Source organism: Pinus tabuliformis, chromosome 6 (genome assembly GCF_031772625.1).
Source record: "Pinus tabuliformis cultivar Carrire ecotype Pingquan chromosome 6, CPIR1, whole genome shotgun sequence".
Classification (NCBI taxonomy): domain Eukaryota; kingdom Viridiplantae; phylum Streptophyta; class Pinopsida; order Pinales; family Pinaceae; genus Pinus; species Pinus tabuliformis.
The window spans coordinates 1,998,306,238-1,998,324,630 of record NC_142292.1 but is presented as its reverse complement, the minus strand read 5'-3'; positions in this window follow the sequence as shown (position 1 = coordinate 1,998,324,630).

Genomic DNA, 18,393 nt, shown 5'->3' with positions numbered 1-18,393 from the left:
AGTAGAATTGAAAAAGGAAATACTGGATGAAGTATTGTCCCTTGACACAGTCATGCGGGCGTTGTATTCCATGTTTGGTACCGTGCATAAGGAAATCATCCATCTCATTGGTTGGCAGCAACGATGTGCTAGAAGAGCACATACCCTGTCGAATGTGCATGCTGTTGTTGATTACATGCAAACATGGACGATGAGATATAAGGGAATCTCACTACACTTTCCTAATATGATGAATCCCAGAGCGGTCGAGCTGAAGTCACTCATTCGGAGTCAGATCTAGAACTATGAAGATCTCCCGCAACTCATCACTAGTCTAGAGGCTTCCCATGCACGTGTATTCAAGAGTATGGATGTTATTGTGCATGCACATGAGATCCCATCTATTGAGACACTCACCCAGGCGAAGACAAAGGCACAATGTGGTTTTTAACCCTATATAGAAATTACCTGCATACGAATTCTAAAACACAGAAAATAAACAATGCGAGAGCATAACATATAAAACACATATACATAAAGATTTTCCCATGGATCCCAAAATCTAGACTACCAGATTGATTTTTCATTATGTTCCTTTCAATGTTACAATACATATATACATGCCGAAGCATCCAATACCATGGAACGAAAACCATAGCGCCCATAACCATGTGAGAAAACCATGCACAAAACCATAGGTAGGTCTGACCACCTAATATAGGGTCCCAAAACAATTTCCACGGGGTGCTGCCCTGGACCCCCTAGAGGGGGGCTACTCACACCCCTCAAACCCCCTATGACCCCCCCACTGCGCAATCAATGTAATGAAGGGGCGTCTCTGCCCCCCTCTAACCCCCTGGTTAACTAGGGGAGCTAGTCGTGGAAAGAATATATCACAACCCAACATTCTCCCCACTTGTTCTTTTCTTTCCACAGGGGCCCAGAGGAGAGCTTAGTCATTTATCTAGCCCTGCAACACCCATTGGTTCTCTACACCAAGGGAACTTCTCAGAGCTCACAGATTTTTTCAATGCATCTGTAGTATTCTTCAAAGTGTCCACCTTTACCAGCAACACCTTTTTGTCTTCTATCATATCCCTCACAAAGTGATACTGAACATCAATGTCATTTGTCTTTGAATGATAAGTGGGGTTCTTTGCCAAGAAAATTCTACTTTGACTATCACATTCTATCCTTATAGCTCCCTGTACTAACCCCATACTTGAACACAATCTCTAAAACCAAACTGCTTCCTTGCTTTCATGAGTGGCTGCCATGTATTCTACCTCTGTAGTTGATAGTGCCACTACAGATTGTTTCTTACTCATCCAACTGACTGCACCTCCAAATAGGTTAAACACATACCCACTTGTAGATCTTCTTTGATCCAGATCTCCAACCCAGTCTGCATCAACAAAGCCACGAATATCCAACACTCTGTCCAATCCTAGTCTTCCTTGGTAGCACAAACCATAATCACTAGTGCCACGCAAATACCTGAAAACCCGCTTCACTGCTGTCCAGTGCTCCTTCCCTGGTTTTGACATAAACCTGCTCAATACTCCCACTGTATGTGCAATGTCTAGTCTAGTACAAACCATTTCATATATCAGGCTACCGACTGCACTTGCATATGGAACATGGGACATGTCCTCTTCCTCTTCTTGTGTCTTGGGACACTGTTCAACAGATAAATTCACACCTACAGGAATAAGAACCTTCACCGGTTTACTATCCTGCATATTAAACCTCTACAGTATTTTATCGACATACTTCCTCTGGTTTAACCAGAGCTTCTTCTTTTCCCGATCTCTTTTAGTTTCCATGCCCAAAATATAGTTTGCAACACCAAGATCTTTCATGTCGAATTTGGAGGAAAATTGGGTCTTCAAATCTTGGATAATTTCTTTGTCATTTCCAACCAGCAACATATCATCCACATACAAGAACAGATAAATAACACGGTCACCAATTAATTTAAAATACACACAGTGATCTGCTTTGCTTCTAGTGAAGCCAAGTCCCTGTATAAATGTATCAAATTTCTGATACCACATCCTTGGTGACTGTTTTAACCCATACAGAGACTTTTTTAACTTGCATACCAGTTCTTTCTTACCTTTCACCGCAAAGCCTTTAGGTTGCTTCATGTAGATCCCCATGAAGAAATGTTGTCTTCACATCCATCTGTTCTACCTAAAAATCAAAAGCGGTAGCAGCGGATAACAATAATATAATAGAAGCTACCTTGGCAATAGGAGAAAAAATATCACCAAAATCAATTCCCGGTACTTGGGAATAACCTTTTTCTACTAATCGAGCTTTGTATTTCTCCACCTTTCCTTCTGCATTTGTCTTCTTCTTGAATACCCATTTGCTGCCAATGGGTTTCCTTCTAACCAGTAACTCCACTAGATCCAAAGCCTCATTTTTGTGCAAAGATGCCATTTCATCAACCATGGCGTCTTTCCAGAGTTTGTCATCCTCTGAATCTTCTGCTTCCTTCACAGTTTTGGGATCATCATCAGTAATAGATAAAGAAAAATTTGAACATAAAGCAGATGGACTATACCTTTCTGGCTACCTTCTTTCTTGAATTGATCTTCTCACACCCGAAGTTTGTGGCTCTTCATCTTTTGATTCCTTTTCTTCTGTAGAGTCTGATTCTTGCTCCATAAGCTCAAACTCTATCTTCTCAGGTTCCTTTGGTTGGACTTCATGTTTAATAACATCTTTCACCTCTCTGAACACCACATCTCGGTTGTACACAACCTTCCTTGTTACTGGGTTCCAAAGATTATAACCCTTTAAACCATTCTTATACCCAATAAAGATGCACTTTTCAAATTTACTATCCAACTTGGTTCTTTTCTCCTTTGGAACATGTACATATGCATCACATCCAAATACCCTTAGATGTGAAGAGAGGGTTCCTTACCAGTCCATACCTCTTGTGGAGTCTTATCCTCCAACGCTAATGAAGGTGATCTGTTGACTAGGTAACATGATGTCTCCACTGCCTCTGTCCAGAATTCATGTCCTAACCTGGCACCACTGAGCATGCTTCTTGCCCTTTCCATCAACGTCTTGTTCATTCTTTCTGCAACTCCATTTTTCTTAGGTGTGTATGGAGTAGTCTTCTGCCATGCTATACCACACTTCTTACAGAATTCTTTAAATTCCTTATTGTAAAATTCTCCACCGTTATCTGTCCTTAGCACCTTTATCTTTTTCTTTGTCTAGTTTTCCACTAGAGCCTTAAATTCTTTAAACCTATCAAAGACTTTAGATTTCTTCTTGAGGAAATATATCCATGTATTCCTTGAGAAGTCATCTATAAATGATACATAGTACACACACTTACCCAGTGATGGAACCTTCACAGGTCCAAACACATCACTGTGCACAAGCTCTAATATCCGTTCCACCCTCTTACCACCAAAGGGGAAACTCACCCGATTCTGCTTCCCATATACACAATTTTCACAAAAATCAGAATCCAGAGAGCTATTAGTCATACCTTCTACCATACCTTTACCATGAAGTATTCGAAGACCCTTCTCTCCAATATGTCCAAGCCTTTGATGCCATAGCATGGTCTTTTCTCTAGAGACCACTAGATTTTCTGCTCCACTTTCACGAACCACAGAACTATTGCACCCATTAATAACAGTGCTACCTTGCAGCTTGTACAGAGTTCCAATCTGAACTCCCCACATCAATCCAGTGCTCCCCGAACTATCTTGCAGGTATCTTTCTCGAACATTGCTTTTACACCTGTATCATCCAGATTGCTTACAGAAATCAGATTTTTGGCCAATGCAGGAATATGCAGAACACTCAGAAGTGTTCTAATCCTTCCACCTTGCAAATTCAACTTTACTTTTCCGTGACCAACGATTCTAGCCTTCCTATCATCCCCCAAGAATACATCACCACCATCATATTTCTCATACTCGCATAACCACTCTCTATGGGGAGTGAAGTGAAAGGATGCTTCTAAGTCAATCAACCATGCCTCAAGATTTACATGCGTACTTGAAGAAGCCAAGTACACATCCCCCCCTCATCCGAGGTGGTTTTCGCCCCTGCAAAAGGAATATCATCAGATCCCTTTCCTTTGTCAGGAGCTTTAGATTTACAGTCCCTTTTGTAGTGCCCTTCCTTTCTCCATTTATAGCACACCACATTTACAGGTTTTCCTGGAGATTTATATCTCCCTCTAGATTTAGATCTCCCACTCGATGACTTATTTTTGTTTCTATTCTAGGATCGTCCTCGTACATACAAGGCCTCACCATTCTGGCTCTCCTTATTTTCCCGTCTCATCTCCTCCATCAACAAGGATGAGACTATTTCATCAAACTACAAGGTAGTTGCATTTCTACCTATTGCAATAACCAAACTATCCCACGAATCTGGTAGAGAACACAACAAACTAATGCACTTATCTTCATCTGAAATTTTAATATCAACAGACAATAACTGACTTACCACAGTATTAAATGCATTCAGATGCTTTGTCACTGAGTCTCCATCTTTCATCCTCAGGTTATACAACTTTTTTTATAGGAACAATTTATTCACCAAAGGCTTAGATTGGTACAAAGTCCCTAACTTGTCCCACAAAGCCTCCATTGTAGCTTCTCCTGATACATTCAACAATACTGAATCTGAGACACAATCGTATTGTGCTCTTTTCCTTCCGATCCAACTTCTTCCATTCTTCATCAGACACTCCCATTGGTTTAGTACCTGGATCTACCACGATCCAATGATCTTTATCCACAAATAGATCCTCCATATTGAGTTTCCATAACTCAAAACTCTAACCATTAAATTTCTCGATCTCTATCTTTCCACTGCTCACCATCTTCTTTCACCACCAGAATCGATCCCACAGATCTCCCACTAAACTGGGTCTACCACAGGCCCGAGCAAAACCCCTTAGCAACAAAGGTGTCCCCTTGAAGCCAAAATAGCTCTGATACCAAATGTAGGTTTTAACCCTGTACAGAAATTACCCGCATACAAATTCTAAAACACAAAAAATAAACAATGCGAGAGCATAACACATAAAACACAAATACACAAAGATTTTCTCGTGGATCCCAAAATTAGGACTACTATATTGATTTTCCATTATGTTCCTTTTAATGTTACAATACATATATATACATGTCGAAGCATTCTATACTATGGACCGGAAACCATCGCGCCCAAAACCATGTGCGAAAACCATGCACAAAACCATAGGTAGGTTTGTGCACCTAATATAGGGTCCCAAAAAAATTTCCCCGCGGTGCTGCCTCAGACCTTGTAGAGGGGGGCTACTCACCCCCTTCAAACCCCCTGTGACTCCCCCGCTGCACAATTGGTACAACAAAGGGGGGGCCCCGCCCCCCCTCTCTTCCCCCGGTTAACTAGGGGAGCTAGTTGTGAAAAGAATATAACACAACCCAAGACACAAGTCTGACTAGACCTTGAATCTTACTTTGACAAGTTGAAGCTCATAGCCACCAACCTAGACTTGTTAACCAGTGCAGACACCATGCACAAGTATGTTGCTGTTCCATGGACATGCTATTAGACGAGTTGAATAGAGGAGCCCGAGCAGTGTACCCAGATGCTATGGAGGCAAGATTTCGTTTCTAGAAATATTTCACCTTAGAGTACACGGACACCATCCCAAAAAACCGAGATTGGCATCAGTTCGCTACTATCGACCACCGTGAGGATTTCGAAGAGCTGGTCTTCCAGTAGTTGTCCAAGTCATAGTGATGCCTTGCATGGCTTTCTCAAGCCAATTTTGTCTCACATTGGTACATGTGCATTGTAATGTAATGTCTTGTCAAGTGTAAGTTCAAGTGCCGATAGTTGGATGTAACAGTCATAAGGTAGATGAAGAGTCATGAGGGTAGATGAACTGTCACAAAGGGGAATGTCAAGGGACACCCCTCCCTTTGCTGTATATAGCCCCTCATAACTCATTGTAGAGGCTTTTGGTTAGTCAAGCTTCCGATAGGAGTATCTTAGAGAAATCTTCAACAATATTGTAATGAGCCTTGGCTTCTCCACTGCGTAGAGCTAGTATATCTCTTTGGAGGAGCGTGCGGCAGTGACTGTAACGTTCCACTATCATAACTAGTGGTTGGACATGGATGTATTGTATGACTGGAACTTACACTTCTTAATATAACAAAGCCAACACATTTCATGCATATGTCATATTGTATTTCAGCTATCTTGTTTACTCTAAATGATATATGTCTCTGTTTGCTTACGCATGCATGTGTAGCTATTTTATGTATATGTATGTATGAATCTTTCTGAAATGTGTTGTTGGTTTAACCATCAATTTGGATTGCTAGCTTACTTGCCTTCCATGTTGTGATGCATCTTTGCTCGTGTGTTCCGTTCTTAACTTCGCGTTGTCACAGGTTTCCAAGGGGCGCACTCACCTCACCCTCCGTGCGTTAGAACCGCTCATGCACCTTGTTTGACTGACTGCATATGTCACACCCTTGCTACCAATAGGGACATCTTACTTGCCTCTATGTGAAACTGCGATCAAGGTGATACTATACGGCCCACTGTTGGGACTCCTACACCAAACGATTTGAGGTCTAATTGGGACTTCTTACCAGGGAGATCCCCTGACATGTTGGAGGGTCTAACACCATCAACACCTGTCTGACACAATATTATTTGGAACACCATGGAGTCTAACTACATATCTGATGAATACATGTGTTGCATCACTAGCTAAGAACGTAGACTTCACTAGAATGAAGTGCGCAACCTTTGTTAACTTGTCCACAATGACCATAATGGAATCATGTTGTTTCACTGTCTTTGACAAACCTATGATGAAGTCCATAGAAATGACTTCCCATTTCCACTATGGAATCTCAATTGGTTGTAGTAGTCCACTTGGATGTTTACATTCTTCTTTCACTTGCTGACAATCAAAAAATCTAGCGACAAACTCTACTACATCCCTCTTCAAATTAGGCCAATAGTAAAATCTCTTCACTGTTGTCAGTGTCTTTTGATAACCTAGGTGAACTGAATAAGGTTTCGTATGAAACTCCCTCAAGATCGCCTTCTTGAGCTCGCTGTTATATAGCACATATATCCTATCCCTGAACCTAAATAATCCATCTACTGTAAGACAATAATCCATATCCTATGCACCTGCACCTGTACCTGTACTTGTACTGCTACCTATACCTATACTTCTACCTGTACATGTACCTGTACTTGTACCAGTACTCTGCTGTAACTTGTACACAATATCCATATATCTGACATCCTGGTGACTTGCCAGCAAGATCCTATCTTATAGATCTGTCCCATAGGAGCTCATAGTTTCCAAGTGATTTACCTGTACCCATCTGCTGAGAGCATTTGCCACATTGTTCTCTTTAGCTTTGATGTACCTGATCTCAAAATCAAACTCGTTGATCATGGCCAACCATATAGCTTGTTTGGCGTTTAGATTCGGCTGGTCAAAAAAATACCTCAACCCAATGTGATCACTCATAAGTACAAATCTTCTGCCAAGAAGATAGTGTCTCCACATCTTCAATGCATGTATGATCGCTGCTAACTCAAGATCATGTGTTAGATAGTTTTTCTCATGCTCGTTTAGTTTTCAGGACTCATAACATACCACCTATCCATACTGCATAAGGACTCCACCAAGTCCTCTCTTGTAATCATTTGTGCACACTACAAACTATCTATTCAGGTCTGCAGTCTGTAGCATTGGTGCATGTGTCGAAAAATTCTTAAGTTGTTCAAAGCTAGCCTCACACTCGGTCCATTCAAACTTCTTATCTTTCCTCCGTAATGATGTGATAGGATAAGCAATCTGCGAGAAGTTCCTGATGAACCTCCTATAGTAGCCTGCCAAACCCATGAAAGATCTCACCTCATCCACACTCTTAGGATCTTCCCACTCCATGATGGCTCTTATATTTTCTGGATCTACTGCAATGCCCTCCTTAGAGACAACATGCCCCAAGTAGTGTACCTCATTCTGAAAGAAACTACACTTGCTGAGCTTAGCATACAACTGATGCTCTCTCAACAATGTCAACACTACTAACAAATGTTCAGCATGCTCTTCCTAATTTTTAGAATATACCAGTATATCATCAATGAACATAATAACAAACTTATCCAAATATGGATGCAACACACTATTCATCAAGCACTTGAATGTAGTTGGAGCATTAGTTAAGCCAAATGGAACAACAAAAAACTCATAATTCCCATACTTGGTCTAGAAAGTGGTCTTGTAAATGTCCTCTTCTTTGATGCATACCTGATGGTATTTGTATCTCAAGTTGATCATCAAGAACACTGCTGCTTCCTTCAATTGATCAAACAAGTCATCAATCCTTGACAAAGGGTACCTGTTCTTGATAGTCACTTTGTTCAACTACCCGTAATCAATGCATAATATGAGTGTTCCATATTTCTTCTTTACGAACAATACTAGTGTGCCCCATGGTGACACACTTGGCCTAATGTATCCCTTGTCCAACATTTCCTTCAACTACAACTTTAACTCAAATAACTCGTGTGTGCTCATCCTGTAAGGTGCTTTGATGTTGGAGCTTCCCCTGACACTAACTCAATAGAAAAGTATACCTCCTTATGAGGTGGAAACTTTGTAATGTCCTCAGGAAATACATCCTTGAACTGCTGTAAAACTGGTTACCTTCTTAACACATCTATATCCTCAACTTCCTTACCCTTATCACTAGAAATGTGTACTGCGAATAGCTTACACCCTTTCCTATGACTACGCTTTGCTTGCATAGATGTCACCATCCTAACTAATGTAGCTTTCTTCTTACCCTATAAGACTCTTGGTTCTCCATTGTCATCAACACACTCAATGGATTTATCATAACAATATACCTTGGTTCTATGAAAATACAACCAATCCATACCCAACAACATACTATATGAACTGAATGGTAATACATTCAAATGTGTTGCTCTAGGCATACCAGTCAAATCAAATGCACAAATTCTTACCCAATGATGAACTCGTTTCTTTGTACCTGTAGCCAACTATACTAACCAAGACTCCACATGAAATTCCTTACTCAAACCACACTTATCCACCAAGTCAGGACTAACATATCTATAATTAGATCAAGGGTCAATCAAAATAGAAATAACTTTATCACAAAGCTTACCATCCATCTTAATGATAGATGCTTGATGATCTGCTTGTTTGTTATCCAAGGCTGCATAGATACATGGAATACTCTGACCAGCATCCCCAACAGTTTTTTCTTGTTGCGCATTGTATATCTAAGTCTACCACCCTGATTCTATGGGAAATCTCTCCTACGATGATCCTTGCCACAAATCCAACACTCTATAGGCTTCCAACCTGTCTCCTTGTTCTGTTCTCCTGATCAGAATCCCTGTCCTCTATATGATGCATTGAAATTCTTAGGTTGTGCGACATTCTCCTTGTTACCTGTATCCTGAGGTCTTGCTCTCTTTCTGTCCCATTTTCCTTTGTTCTTTGCATTACCTCTCCAGTCTAGCTTAGTCTTGGTTTTGCGCTTTGATTGTTCATAGCAATACCTTAGCTTTCGAATTGCCTCCTCCAATTATCTAGGCTCATCGAACTCAATTCTATCTTTAAATTCAACTGATAACCCACTAATGAACCTATGAATCTTGGCATTTTCCTCTGTGAGATAAGGAACATACCTCAGTAAATCCAAGAACCTGCTAGTGTACTCATCATCTATCATGGATCCCATCTTTAGCTCATAAAATTCCTTCACCTTGTCATCAAAGTATCTTTCCAACAAATAATTCTTCTTGAATAGTTACTCAAACTGTCTCCAACTCAAATCTTCGCCATTTATACCTCTTACATTCTTCACGTCTTACCACCAAATGTCTGCTTTACCTTTGAGACTGAATGTAGCCACTCTAGCTTTCATGTTCTTTGAATAGTCATGAAACCCGAAGAATTTATGAATGCCAAGCAACCATGCCTCTGCATCCGATGGTTTCTTCATCTCTCAATCAAATGTTGGTGGCTTTTCTTTCTTAAATTCATCCGACAAGTATCCCCTATCACTCCTCCTGTAAGGATGATACCGATGATGATCATGGTGCTTATGCAAATCAAAACTAGAATCATACTTGTGTCTATCCCTTCTCCTATATAGAGTGTCCAACCATCTTCCATATCTGATTGTGTCATCTCTATCTGATCTGTGCCCACCATGTGATCTACTACCAAATGCCCCATTATTTATATCCCCCTGCTCATGATTGATCTAAAGTGGTCCTTGTCACTGCAAATTTGACAAGCTATAAAGTATGACTGCATTTACCTCTACTAACTTTTCTTATGCCTATATGATTCTATCATTATCTGTCTTACAACTCCTTATTTCTTCCTTTAAGCTTCTCAGTGTAACTACCAAATTAGAAGGATTCCCAACACCATATTGCTCTTTGGATTCATAGGGAGAGTCTTTATAGTCAACCATATTGCTAGCCATTTGATATTTCTTCCTACAAGCTATATCATGTCAGCTAAACCAAATCACAATAAACCAACATACCTTAGTATAACTCGGGGAGGATACCTTATCTACAAGATCAAAAAATCAATGTGATACATGTATAACATAATCATGCCAATATATAGAAACATAAAACATAAGCATATGACCATGCAATTGTCATTCTAGCTAGGGTCTAGTCATCAATGCATGACCTCAACAACAACACACACCACAACCTTATGCATGACAACCACCATCATTACGTCACCATACACTTGACCACATGCAAATATGAACATGCATAATCATCCACACTTATGCATAAACACATATGATCAAGTGTGAATGAACAATTCTTGAAATCAAACCTGCAAGAATGATACATGCAAGCAAGCATACAAGAATGTAACCAAGCATACTACAACGATACATGTAAGTGACATAAATCAACATGTAACTAGTTATACACTCACAACGATGCATTCCATAATAACACCTAAAATTTCAAATGGCGACATCACTATAACCATGAACAACATCATGGAAATGCAACAAGCACATGAAATGAAAATGTGAGAGACACACATGCAGATGACATGCATGCATGACCAACACATAGCCCATCTAGTCTGAGGGGTGAACCATGCTCTGATACCACTCTGTAACACCCTCCTCCCACATCTACCCAAGAAACCAGCCAACCGGGGTAAACATGCGACGAGAGTCCACTATGATATGACTCAACCTCATAAGTCGTGTTATGGAAGTTGAACTGACGAAAACACACCATACAAACATTAATCATCAGCTACCGGACCCTCAGGAACCAATCTCTTTAGATCAGTAAAATAACATGGAAATGATAGTACTAAAGAAAATACTTGTTCAAGACCTTGACTAGAACCCTACTAGCCATGATAAGAATTTTGTCAAACATATTGAAAATTTGTAATCTATAGGTGTAATTAAGAGTTCTGAGCATAGGGGTCTCATACTTAGCTGAGAATTGTTAAGAACCATTGATGCCTCAACACATCATCTGCCATTCCATCCATTAGGTCATAGATACATTGATCATTCAATTACAAGTAAAAACATGATGAGAGACACACATGGCTGCTGTCATAAAACACATACATAACCAGCATAATAGCAACATAAATACTCATGAAAGTACAACCATATAGACCACATACAATCCATCAAAATGCTCAAAGAAATACAAGGAGAAATAGCCTTTCATTAATGATACAAAGTCCAAACCCGGGGTGGGACTTCCACGTTCCACCTGACCATAGAATGGCTGAGCCAAATCTCTCTTCAGCCATTCACCCCCGTGCCATGTTCCAAGCATGAATGTGGTGTCTCGTAGAACACATCAATCAAAACTCATCCAGGGCTTCCGGAGGCCATCCACCTCAACCCATCAAATAGTGATTTCACCTCATGATTGGACATCACAAAACCATCAACAAATTGGTCTCCATCCAAGCCTTCTGGGGCTTCCAGAGTGTTTGTTCCAACCAAGGCTTCCACGACTAATAACTCAACCCACAGCTACCGCCAATCTTCCAGAGCATTTGTCCAACCAAGGCTTATAGGACTAGTAACTCAACCCAACCTGTAACAGGTCTTCCATATTGTTTGTCCAACTAGAGCTTCTAGGAACTAATGACTCAACCCAAGCTAAGGAAACATGAGAACAAACCAAAAACAACCAATGAAAGTAAACATACAATCACCATGGCTATCCAGGAAATGGCAAGGCTAGGTAATCCATTGTCAATCCAGGTAATCCTCCATGCCAATGATAGATCAAAACCAAGAAACGACATGCATGTGCCATGCATGCCAAAACTAGTGAAGAAAAAATACATGCAACTCGGTACCTGCAAGAAAATATGATGTAGTTGCTGATCCCAATGCCTTCTTTTTCTTTCCTGCACTTCCTTTTCCTTCTTTCTCCAAAAATCCAAGTATGCCACACCCACCAAGAGTGCTCCAAGAAAACTCTAAGTCTCCAAGAGTACGAGAGAGGGATAATAATGACAGAGCTCCAAAAATCAACTGACAAAAGGTTACCAACTGATCCTCGGAAGCCTTTTTATGAATGAGGTCTCTATTTTCTTCATTTTCCATTATTTTCCTTCAATTTCCTCCTCACATGCAACCTGTGACCTTTCACCTACCTTTTCTCCTCATTTCCATTATTTTCATAAATAATTGTGCCAAAAATTCCATTTTTCATTTCCAAAGCCTTAGCCATTTCCTTTGCCAATTTCCTTAGCCATAACCAGTCAAAAAGTATCCCCATCAATAGGATTCTACCGAACATTCACTTGGAATAAGTGTCCCATCTTCCATGGTTATTATTTTGCCTTTATTTACTTTTATTACATGGAATTTTCACCAGGGCTATTACATAAATCATGTATCATAAATGCACCTTGTTACATCTTCTTCCATTTTGAGCTGATACACATTCCTCTATAATTTGGCCACAATCTTCCCTACACCAAAATGCCTTGCAACTTAAGAGGTGTGAAACTCTTTGATTAGCTAAAATTTCTCACCTTTAAGAACACAAAACTTGTCCAAAATGTAGAGTAACCCATTCTAGAAATGATAGTCAATCATTATATCACCATCTTTTGCATGAATCTGGCCCTACAATTTTTGAAGTACCTCTTTGAATTCCTCACCCTTTGTATATGTCTCTTTGTATGCATCATGAGTGGAATGATCCATGTGCATCAAAGTTCCTGAAGCTATACTTTTTTATGTGGGTGGCCTTGTAAACATGTCAGCCAACTTTTTTGTGCCTTCTTTATTATACTTGATGACTAAATGAAATTTCTCTAGGAACCCCTTTCACATGTAGTGTATGGTCTATTATAGTTTACTTTAGGCTTGCAGGTACTGTAGCAATTAGAGATCTATGTGAATGATGGTGTCCTTTCCCATCAAATAGTGTTCCCACATTTTGACAACTTGTACTGGAGCATATATATCCTTGTTGTAGGTAGAGTAGTTGAGAACCATCCCATGAAATACTTCAAAATTGTAGCATTTAGGCCTTACTCCCTACATCAAGACTGCTACCATGGAATACCCACTAACCTATGTCTCCACTTTGAAGCATTAATACAAGTTTGTAATGTGAAAAGTGGTGTTTGGCTTAGTTTCTTTCTCAAATCTTCAAAGGCCTTCTATTGAACCTTCCCCCACTTGAAGCTCTTTCCACTCATTGTTATAGCATGGAGTGGTGCCACTACTACTGAAAAGAAGCTATGAATTTCCCTAAGTACTATAATTCCCTAATGAAACTCCTAACTTCAGAGACATTTTAGGCACTAACACATTCATGATGGCCTCCATCTTTGTAAGATCTATCTTGAGCTCCCCTACATTGGTCATATCGCCTAAATAAACCAATCACTACTATACGAACTCACATTTTTTGAGATTTTCTAGTAGATAGTGTTTCTTCAAAGTATCTAGTACTTGCATCAAGTGTGAGATGCTCTCTTCCCACATAGCATGGTAAATCAATATATCGTCCAAACATAAAATAATGAATGAATATATATAAGGACACATACATCATTTGTTAATCTCATAAACATATTTGGTGCATTGCATATACCAAATGGCATGACTCGTACAAACCTTGTTTGGTTTTGAAGGTGGTCTTCCAGGTTTCCTTTTTTCTGACTTGAACCTAGTGATACATTGATTTTAAATCTAGTTTAGTGAAATATTTCACTTGTTACAACTAATACAACATATCATCAATCTTAGGTAGGGGGTACCTATTCATGAGTGTAATATTGTTTAATGCTCTATAATCAATTCATACTCACCAAGTCCTATCCTTGTTTGACACAATTATGATGGGTTACACACAAGGTGAGGTACTTATTCAAATCATACCCTGCTCTAGTAGCTATTGCAATTGCTCCTTCAATTCACTTTCTTGCACCATGGACTATCTATATATCCAAATATTTGGAAGTGCGAAGTTTTAAAATAATTCAATTTCATGCTTCACTTCCCCTTGGGTGATAGCCCTTTAGGCTCCCAGAAAACTCCACTGTATGCTTATAGTAACCTTTCTAGTTGTCCCAGGGGAACAACTCAATTCGTGATTGAAGTGACGTGAAATAACGCAAACGAAGAGATCTAAGGTTAAATATCATAGTCATGACCCAATCTATGAAGAGGAGGATAGGTCATAGACCCACAAAGGTATAATGGTAGCGACCATAATCGACCTCGTGTCACACAAGTATGAGACTAACCTAATTTTTCATTCCTCTTGGTTACAAAAACAAACATTTTCAGTTGTTGTTTATGTTCTTTAATTCATCCCTCCAATAATTCCTTTAACCTTATTAACTCCTCACTAGGAATATTTTATCTTAAAATTAGTAAAATATATTTCTTGCTAGGACTAATTTATTTCTTAGCTTGGTTGACACCTACTAGTGAAATCTTAGATTTTCCTTTGTGCATGTTGATGATGAATGATTTCCTATCCTTAATAAGGAGGTATTGATTGACTCTCCCGATAATGATTTCATCTCACATATACATGTAGGGACTCCCAAACACAACTCCACATACATCAAGTGTAACTATATCGAATTCTACTTCATTAATAAAATCAACACTGATATAAATTTTATCCTACTATGTTTTGCTATCTTAATTTTTGCATCCTTATATACCCATCCCAATGGATATAGGGTAAAATGATATCAGACCTCCAATCCAAATTTGTTGACCAAATCTAATGCTATGAGATTATCTTGAGAACTTGAGTCAAATAGGGCATCGATCTTGGTCTTCTTGACCTACATCTTAATGTAGAAGAGCTTGGTCAGCTTCTCATCTTTCTAATGTCGAAGGTTACTCAGATTCACCTCATTTTTTTGTAATAAGATCTTCTGTCCATTTGATTGATATAATATGTGGTGATAAGATTCTTTTTCTTCCTATTCTTCTTTCAATTCTTTGGGTTTATGTCTATATGCAATTTCTAGCACTTCTCCTCTGTGTGGCCATCAATATTGTAATAATTGCTAGGATGCTTGCATTGATATGTAGTAGCTATTTTTTCTTGTCCTTTTCCATTTTCCATTTCTTCTTCCCTTTCTTGGAAGCTTCTTGGTTCTCTTTCTATTTCAATCCAATTGACTGTGATTTCTTTTGCCCTATGTTTTCCAAGTACTATGCTTATACACAAGCATTATCCAATATTATTTGGTTAAACATCATTTGTTTCCATGGATGGATGTGTAGATGTACTAAATGTTTGGTATATGTTATAATATTTGCATTCCTAGCTCCACATGTTGTATGTTGTACTAGGAACAATGGGCGGGTCGCTAGGGGCACGAAGCCCCCCTCCGTGGCATTACCCTTGGAAATTATTTTGTTTGGGGTGTTTTTTTTTTTTTTTTTCGTCTATGTTTAGTGGTTTTCAACACATGGTTTTATTTTTAGTAGTTTTATGGCACATGGTGATTTATCCCATGGTTTTCTAGTTTTGGTTAAGGAACTACAGTTGTATTATAATCTAGAATAAATGTATTGGTAGTTTATGGATGCCGCAATGTGTGTGTGTGCGCATGTCTGTGTAAGGTACTGTAATATTATAAATATTAATATCAAAAAACCTTTCTAATTTTATCAGTTTGGGTTTCTAGGCTAAAATCTATGTGTTGATGTGTGTGCACATGCCATTGCACCTTTTCTTGTATCATTAAGAATCTATTGCAACAATAACTATACGAGGTTAAAGCCTACATTTGATCTTAGAGCAATTTTGGCTTAAAGGGGACACCTTTGTGTCTAAGGGTTGTTTAGCTTGGGCCTGTGGTAGACCCTATATTAATTCTTTTGGTGAAAAGAAATGGTGACAAGTTCAAAGATAGAGATCAAGAAATTCATTGGGAAAACTTTTGAGCCATGGAAGGTCAAAATAGAATATATGTTAATGGAAAAAGATCAGTGGTTCACTATGTATCCAAGTACTATAACATTGGGGATGTTGGAAGAAGAATAAATCAAGTTAGATCAAAAGTAAAAGTGAACAATATGGTTGGTTTCAATATTACTAAATGTTTTAGGAAAAGCTACAATGAAGGCATTGTGGAACAAAGTAAGGACTTTGTATTAGTTTAAGTCCCTAGTAAACAAATTGTTCCTATGGAAAGAGCGATATAACCTAAGGATGAAGGATGGGGACTTTGTGAAATAGCATATAAACACCTTCAATACTGTGGAAATTCAACTATTATTGATTCGTAAACTGTCATGGATATTCCACTGGACAGTTCGTCACAACAGATCTGATAATATTATATTAAAAAAACTGAGATTCTACGCTATTACAGTTTTATTTAATTTCTAGATCTGTATATTTTACTGTAATTAGTGCATGCATGCGAATATAAATTATGAAGAAAAGTATATAACGAATAAAACAAGCTCACACACACATATAAGACACAAGATATGCTCTCTGGGAAACCCTTTCGGGAGAAAACCCAGCTGGAAGGTGAGGTTGCTTCGCTCTCTTTGTCAGTCTGGAAATATGGTTGTAGATACAAAGAAGTAATGTTTGTGGTCTGTGGGTTGCTATAGTTCACATATCCTCTATGTGTGCTCTACCTTGTATATCTCATGGCTATCTTTGTTCATCTATGGAACAAAATTCTCTTGAAAGAATGTAATGCCTCTACCTCCTAGTGGCCCGGTTATAACACAGACTGATAGCCTACTAGTGGTTAAGTTTGACTACATAAACTCTTAACTAGAGTTACAAAATAGAATATTATATAGTCTTCTACATAAAAAACACGTGGCTAGCCCATTTTCCATGAATAATGGGGGCTGACGCGACATCCTCCCGAACTATAGGTGTGAAAATAGGAAGGCCAACTTCTGAGTGGCATAACTTTTGCATACAAACTCTGATTGACATGATTCTTGTTCCGTTGGAAACAGTTCTGTGTGTAGAATAGTTTGAAAAGGTGCAACTCATAAGTGGCAAAGTTTTACCCCCAAAAAATTTCGTTTGATACCTCGAAATGCTCCCGGAAGGTTTCAAACCCCGTTTCGCCAAACTGGGTCCCGCTGGTAAAAACAACCTTGTGAGATCATTCCTCAACTCATTAGGGGATTTTTGAGGTCTAAAATTGGCCTAATAAGGAAATTATAAAATAATAGTGGAAATAATAAAATAAGATTAGATTACATCATCAAATTTTAGAAGGAAAAAAGAAAAAACTATTTTTTCAACTTATCTCCCTATGGGTTTAGTCAAATTTCGAGTGGAAACACTCATTTCATGAAAAATTTGATTCCTCACCCAAGGAGTACCCATGTTTCATACTTTTGATGGACCCTACTATACGAAAAATGAGAAATACATGAAAAACGTGATTGCAATCACATTTTTTCATGTATTTCTCATTTTTCTTGTAGCACAGTCCATCAAAAGTATGTAACATGGGTACTCCTTGGATGAGAAATTACAATTTTCATCCAACGAGTACTCTCACTCAAAATTTGAGTAAAACCTTAGGGAGATAAGTTGAAAATATAGCTTTTATTATTTTATTATTTTTTTACTTTTTTACACCAAAAATGGTGAATCACCCCCCATCGTTGACATCATCATATTGAATCCTATTGGTTCTTATAAAGTTTATTTTGGTTGTACACTTTTCTTAGGAGACCCATTTTAGAACTCAAAATTCCCCTAATGTTTTCCACTCCAAATGCATCGAGATGGATGGAAAACAATATAATGATCCAATTCAGATCACACCTCCCCATTTTG